Source organism: Amblyomma maculatum, chromosome 3 (genome assembly GCF_055883805.1).
Source record: "Amblyomma maculatum isolate TAMU_Amacu chromosome 3, ASM5588380v1, whole genome shotgun sequence".
Taxonomy (NCBI): Eukaryota; Metazoa; Arthropoda; class Arachnida; order Ixodida; family Ixodidae; genus Amblyomma; species Amblyomma maculatum.
This window is the reverse complement of record NC_139346.1, coordinates 18,913,998-18,921,043: the sequence shown is the minus strand read 5'-3', so window position 1 is coordinate 18,921,043 and position 7,046 is coordinate 18,913,998. Positions and strand designations below refer to the sequence as shown.

The 7,046-nt window shown below is 43.7% G+C and overlaps 1 pseudogene; it reads right to left on the bottom strand.

The window, feature by feature from the left end:
- Positions 1 to 923: 923 nt before the first annotated feature.
- LOC146194293 (uncharacterized) lies at positions 924 to 4,074 on the bottom strand (annotated as a pseudogene).
- Between the last annotated feature and the right edge of the window lie 2,972 nt (positions 4,075 to 7,046).

Below are 7,046 nucleotides of genomic sequence, written 5' to 3'. Positions count from 1 at the left end.
TTTCGTACGGTCATTTTAGAAATAAATTTTTCAACCAATTCTTCAATTTTCCTTTTGAATAGTGACCAGTTGTCATGAACTGTTCTTTGGTTATAGTTTGACTCAAAAAAAAGTTGGAACGCGCGAAGACCGTCATTAATGGCAGTATAGTTTCCCTTATCGTATAGTTTATTTGTTTGCTTATTGATTATGCGAGAAAGGGGTTTAATGGTGAAACATGCATGTATTATTTTGTGATCACAGATACCTGGATGATATGTGACAGATTTAACATAATCAGGACGGTCCGTCAATATGAGATCGAGGGTATTAGCGCAGTCATGGCTTACACGAGTTGGTTCGGATATTATTTGTACGAGGTTGAAATTAAGGCAAATATCCAGAAATTCGTTAGCATCGCTGTTACCCATAGCTGTTAGAGTCTCCCAATTGATGGTAGGAAAATTGAAATCGCCAAAGAGTAGAATGGTGGCATTAGGGTGCTTGATTCTGATTTCATTCAATGCATTGTTAAATTTACGAGGGAAATCTGACCTGTTGTTAGGGGGGTTGTAGCAAACGCCAATGAGAACTGAGTGTGGTAAAGAGTGAAGTAAGATCCACAATATTTCGATATCTGATGACAAGTTAATGTATGTGCATGATAGCTCCTGCCTAGTTGCAATGAGTACTCCCCCTCCCCTCTTGTCTTCGCGGTCTTTGCGGAAAAGACGAAAATTTTGCAAGTCAGCTAGGACCTCCCTGTCAGAGTGCAGCCACGTTTCTTTCAAGATTAGTAAGTTGCTGGATGATGATAAAACCAGATTAGAAATGATGTCGCGCTTTGAAATAAAACTGCGGATATTCGTGAAAATCGCTGATAAAGAAAGAGTAGGTTACGGTGCATGTTTAGGACTGTTTGCCGAATGTTGACGGAATGACTGCTATTTAATCCCTTTTATGGTTTGTGAAGCTTCGTCGTAAGTGTAACGCTTAGGACCGATGTGCAGGGTTTTAAAACGCAAGGCGAATTTATCTGTTATTGTTCGTGCGTAGGTAACTAGCTGTTTTCGAATGTTACGGACCGCAGGGGAAAAGTCCTCACCAATGCTATAATTTGTGCCTTTAAGCTTTTTGCCATAAGAGAGGATGGTTTCTTTGGTCTTGGATGATGAGAACTTTACAATGATTGGCCTTAAGCGATCTGTGGAATAACGGCCGAGACGGTGAGCGCGCTCGATTTGATTCGGGTCAATTTCATAATCTAGATGCGTGGAGCAGTGGTGAATGATTGTTTGTTCTGAGTCCTGATAGTTTTCGGACGCATTAGTGTCAGGGATATTATAAAATATCAGATTGTTGCGCTGGGAACGATTTTCTACGTCATCAACGCGTTCTTCTAGTTTGATGATCTGCTGGCTCAGTTCAGTTGTTAATGTTTTCAGGCTGTCTATTTCAGAGTTAAGGGCAGAAAGAGTGGCTCAGTGCGATTCCAGGTTAATCATGCGTTTGTTTAAATCGGCCAAGGTTATGTCAGTTGTTTTGAGCTGTGCTTTGATGTCCTGCAAGTCGGAAATTAGCGTTGCTTGTCCAGTTGTCAATTTCTGCAGTTCGGACAGTATAGTCTCAGAGTTCTCGGGCCCAGGGTTGGTCTCCACATCTCCCGACAAGAGTAGTAGTAAACGAATGGCACGTGAACAATCAACAACACTAGCGCAGCACTGCAGGCTCGGCAGCTGCATTAGGAAGTAATTACTAGTTTTTTTTAGCGAAAAGAGAACTTGTTACCAACCTGCATTATGAAGACAAACAGATTAGTAGTCTGCGCTTTTGCACAGCTACCGAGCCCACAGAGCGGCGGCGACAGATGCGACACATTTATAGATGCTTCAGTCGATGATGGTTGTCTCGCTGGGGATGGCCATGCACGATCCAGGATGAGGTAATCCGGCGGCGGTGGCGCATGCAGGTCTGGGGCCGGTGACGTAGCAGGCAGGAAAGCTGCATTTTCATGGTGGCGAGTGGCCACGCGGAGCGGGGAGCCAGGTGAAGCATGCAGCAAGGCAACGAGCAGCAGGTGAACGGTGACTGTAAGCGCCTGCATTATGAAGACAAACGGATTCGTAGTCTGCGCTTTTGCACAGCTACCGAGCCCACTCAATAATTCGGAGAAAGTGAACTGTGTCCTGCACAAACGAAGGAAGCGGGGTCGGGAGGTCAGCTAGGTGGTGATTTAGAAATATTGAGAAGTTTTCTGTGGGCCTATTATTGTTAGAAACAATCGGTTTTCCTGAACAATGCTTCAGCGGAAATCTTGTGGATCTTGGGCAGTAGATACAATCGACCTGCTTGTTTGTTTGACGGCTTAAGAAATTTGTAGTTCATCTCGGTAATTAGTTCCCTTGCGAATAGGTCTCTCATTTTATTCAGGATGGCTTCACTGAACTGTTCAGTCGGATCGGCATTTAACTTTTCATAGTGGCAAGATTTGTTAAGCTGACTATATGCCTTTTTTGTAATATTCAACTGGGAGAATCACTATGCTACCAACTTTGTCTGCAGGCTTCATAACTCAGTTCTAGAAGCTTCGTTGTCAAGAGAGTCCCTTTCAGTTATAGAGAGTCTTTTGGGCTCTCGAGCTAGCTTTATTTTTTCAATCATTTCTTTTGAGACGGATTTAATATATAGGTCCAGTTCGGGGCTGCGCTCTGCATCAGGAAACTTGTGCTTAGGGCTCTGCGGGGGGGCGCTGCGTAGGTTAGAGGCTTCCGCTACATTATTTTTATTTTCAGCGAAGAATTTCTCAATACGCATTCTTCTTGCGAATTCAGTTATATCTCGGTAAAGTTTATATTCTTAAAAGCTGTTATTCGCTGGGCAGAAGGTCAGGTCTCGCCTTAGAATCTGTTTATCACTATCGCTTAGAGATTTAGAAATGTCAGTGACGTTGCTATCATCTATGTCCTGTCTCGCAGGTGATACCGGTCGTTGTTGTGAAACTGCAGGAGGTATTCTTCGCTGCCAAGGTGTGTCATTATCTACCGACAGCATATCCCTTATGAATTTACGCTGTTTTTTAACCTGAAGTTTTTGTGCTTTCCTTTTCACGAATTCTTTTAGTACTTGATGCTCGTCCGCGGTTAGTGTTTGTCTATTGGTCGTTAAGTTCATTTACTTTTTCCTGACAGTATTGTTTTAAAACAGCTATCAAAGCTAATGACGCGTCATCTAAACTCTTTTTCCAGCGATTGAATAGTTCACGGCGAAGTGTGCCGAGAGCGCACTTCACATCAATCTTAAGTCCTTTCGGTTCCATTGCTTTTGTTTAATAATGCTTGTTGTAAGTATCTAAATGACGTTACTGTGCTTTGCGGCTAATTTCCTAGCAACGAGAAAAGGCCGACGTTTATGCTGGAGGATTACGGCTCTAGGAGTCAGTGATTTCTTTTTGTTCCGAGTGGACTTCCTGACAGGCGTTACATGCTTGGGTGTGGCTGACTTAGGGCTGGCGTTTGTGGCGAAGCCCACTTTGGTGCCTGCCTGGCAGCTTGTGTCTTTCCTAGAATATGTGGGTGTCTGTGGGAAGAAACTGTGGTATGTCTTGGGGTCTGTGCGCGCGTGTTGTTCCACTCGTGTTGGTTCCACGGCCTCCGTTTGTGTGCACATGTCGCGGGTACTGACAATGGGAGGTCGTGGGCGTTCCGGTTCATTGTCAGCTTCGTGTGTGCTCAGTTGATACTTGCTGGCCAGAGAGGTGCGTGTGGTAGGTTCACATGGCTGCATCGACTTAAATGCATTCCTAATTCTATACTTGATCATGTTTGCCATTCGTCGGACGCCTTGAAAGTTGGGGTATAGTCCATCCCTGGCCAGGTGTGCCTCAGGTTCATAGTGGATGACATCGACGTGTTCATGACTGAGTTCTATGTCAAGCAAGAAGTGGTTAACTTTAGATGCGTTCTCTGCGCGTGCTGCTAGGGTGCATGACTGGTACATGCCCATTTGGTGCTTGTTTGTGAACCTAGGTAGGATGGTCGTCAGTGTGAGTTTCGCGTCTGGTCTGTAGTCATGAACATCGTGGATGAGCGTTTGCATGGTCTGAGTCGTCTAACTCGTTTGTTCTCCGGCGCTGTGTTTCACGTCATTAGTACCGCAATGAAGGACGCAATGGGTGATTTACCGTGGTGCTATGAGTTTCCTTATATCATCAGTCGTGGCACCACTTTGAAACGTAATGTAAGGTGGGTGCTCTCCAGAAGGGAAGTGTGTGTGAATGTACAGCTAGAAGAAATATGAGAGAGAACACGAAAGCGCGTGGCCTGCGCACGCTTTGCAAAGCGCTGTCATCAACGCAGGAGGTGAATGGTTGACGTCAACGGTATGCTTGGGAAGAGCAGCCGACCAAGCTTACTTTAGATGCATCTTTACTACTAATTCTTATCACCTGTCGGTGACAGCGCATGTGAAAGAGTGGAGGCCACGCGCTCCCGTGTTCCCTTTCATATTGCTTCTAGCTGTACTTGCACTGACTGTCACTCATAAGCGCTACGTGTGCCAGTGAAAGAAGAGGAGGCTTACTTTGTTCCGTCGTCATCTTCCGTTACTGAGGATTCAGGTAGAACAAGAGGAAGAAGATGGTTTACAAGGTATGAAGGACCGCTGAACAAGGGTAAAGGGGCTACGCATCAGTTCGCAGGTCGAGCCAACGTTTCTACAAGTGGTCTTGTCCTCGTCTGGGCAAAGCGATCATCACTGGCAGGGGTTTAAATACACTTTTGCTTCCGAGGCAGAAAAGCTTGGGAGGGGAAAGTGGGTGAGAAGAAAGTAGGTGAAGGAGTGTGGAGGGGAGGATGTGTGAGAAGAAAGTAGGTCATGGAGCGAACAAAAAATATTTCTTCAGTATGCATTTCGCAGCCTGGAACCAGGGATCCTGTGGCCTGCAAAAGAAGTGAAATCGGCTGTACAAGGAAACACTACAATACCGGGTAGACGATTCGTCACCACTTAAGCAGGTTTGATGCAGATACAACTTACGAAGGGACAGGCTTTGTAAAGGGCACTGATAACGAATATATCTAAGGGGGACAATTTTAAACCTTTCTGCAAAGGGGGGGGGGGGGGAGGGCGTACCTTTTTACCCTGGTTCAGTGTTTCTTCATATATTACATAACTGTTTGATTATCGGTAGAGGATGAAAGCGTATGTCTAGGGAGATAATTGAAGCCATCAAAATCCGCCGTGCCAAGGACCACTGTGTTAGCACACCATCAACTGTTTATCGGAGAAAGAATTGAAATTCCTAAGCGCCTCCGGGCATGCGTTGTGAAGGTTCCTTATCCTGTTTCAGCGTTTTATTGTTTATCGCCTGACTCTTTGCTGTACTTATATTTTTACCGCTTTTAATTGTTTCTTCCCCCGTATGCATTTTACAGCTTGTAATGTTACTTTTTTTAACATTTTACCCTTCTTTGGGTGCTTTAAATTGCTTCTGCTTCTGGTTTTAGTTTGGTTTAGTTTGTCATGGTCTCACCAAGGCCCTTTACACCTCAATTTTACCCTTTACGTTCTATAGATTTTACCGCCAGTTCGTTTCTACTTCATATTCCATTATTGCTAATCTATTGTTTATCTTGTTTTCCACCGATGGCTGTTTTTTCACCGCAACTTCAATCACTAGCAGACGTTTTAACTCACTGACGTGGCTATCTTCCGACGGCCGCTGACAGAGCATTATCTCTATCGATTTGCCATCCCCGACCTATCATTGCTAACTTCTATAATGATAAAGACGTAAATTGGTGCTGAGCAACGGATCCAAGCTGAAGGACACAGATTACAGCATCTCTCGTGATTACTCTGAAGCCGTCCGACAAAAGCGCCGTAATCTCTGGCAGTACGCCAAATCAGTAAAAAAGGAAGGTGACCGCATTCGTATCGCTTTTAATAAGCTACACATCAATAATGACGTCTATGTGTGGAACACTCAGGCTGCCAGCGTAGTCTGCGTTTTTCACCCATCCACGGAAGAGTGACGTTTTTCTTTTATCCCAGATAAAGCACCAGCTTCCCATTCTTCACAAAGATCATCATGTAATACCAATAAAACCATTGCTTTTCTTTACACTAACATCAGAAGGGTTGTATCAAGGGTTTTTGAAATATCTTCGCTGATCGACTCATGCTCTGCATCAGTAATAGCACTAACTGACACATGGCTCACTGACTTAGTTCCTGATAACACCATTTTTGTCACCGAAACATGTTTTAGTATTTTTCGAAATGAGAGACAATCGTAGAGTAGGTGGTGTACTCTTGGCGGTAAAAGACGATTTGTTGGCTGTACCTGTGATGGCTAGTTCTTTTCTTGAATGTGTATGGGTTTCTTTAAAGTGCTTTTCAATTGATGTAATCATTGGTGCTATCTACCATCCTCCTAATATGACTGTTTGCTTTTCTTCTGAATTTAATCGAATCCTGTGTGAAATTTGTACGCGTTTCCCTAACTCTACACTGCTCATATTTGGGGACTTCAACTTCCCTAGCATAAACTGGTTTACACAATCCGTCACAGCGAGTGAAACCGAAGCTCATATGTTTCTTTAATCATGTCTTGATGTTTCGCTGTCGCAACTTATCACCAATCCCACACGTCGCACATCGAGCACCGCCAACATTCTTGTTTTATTACTAACAAATAATCGTGATATTTTTCAGACATAATTTATTTAGACGGCATTTAAATCACGACGTAATAACAGGACGCATTACCGGCTCCTTTAACGAAAAGAAAACTACTGTTAAACAAATAAGATGTTACAACAGAACTAATTATGAAATAATTAACACTGAATTAGATTATTTCGCTGCCCAGTTCAAAAATTAATATTTATTGCGCACTGTTGAGCAAAATTGAGATTTATTCAAAACTACCCTTACAAACCTTATCGACAACTGTGTGCCTCTTACGTCCATTAGATGTAGCAGCAATACACCATGGTTCAATCACAAGCTGCGGCGTATGAATAACAAAAACAAAGCGACTTTACCGGCAGGCCAAAAAAATAGTA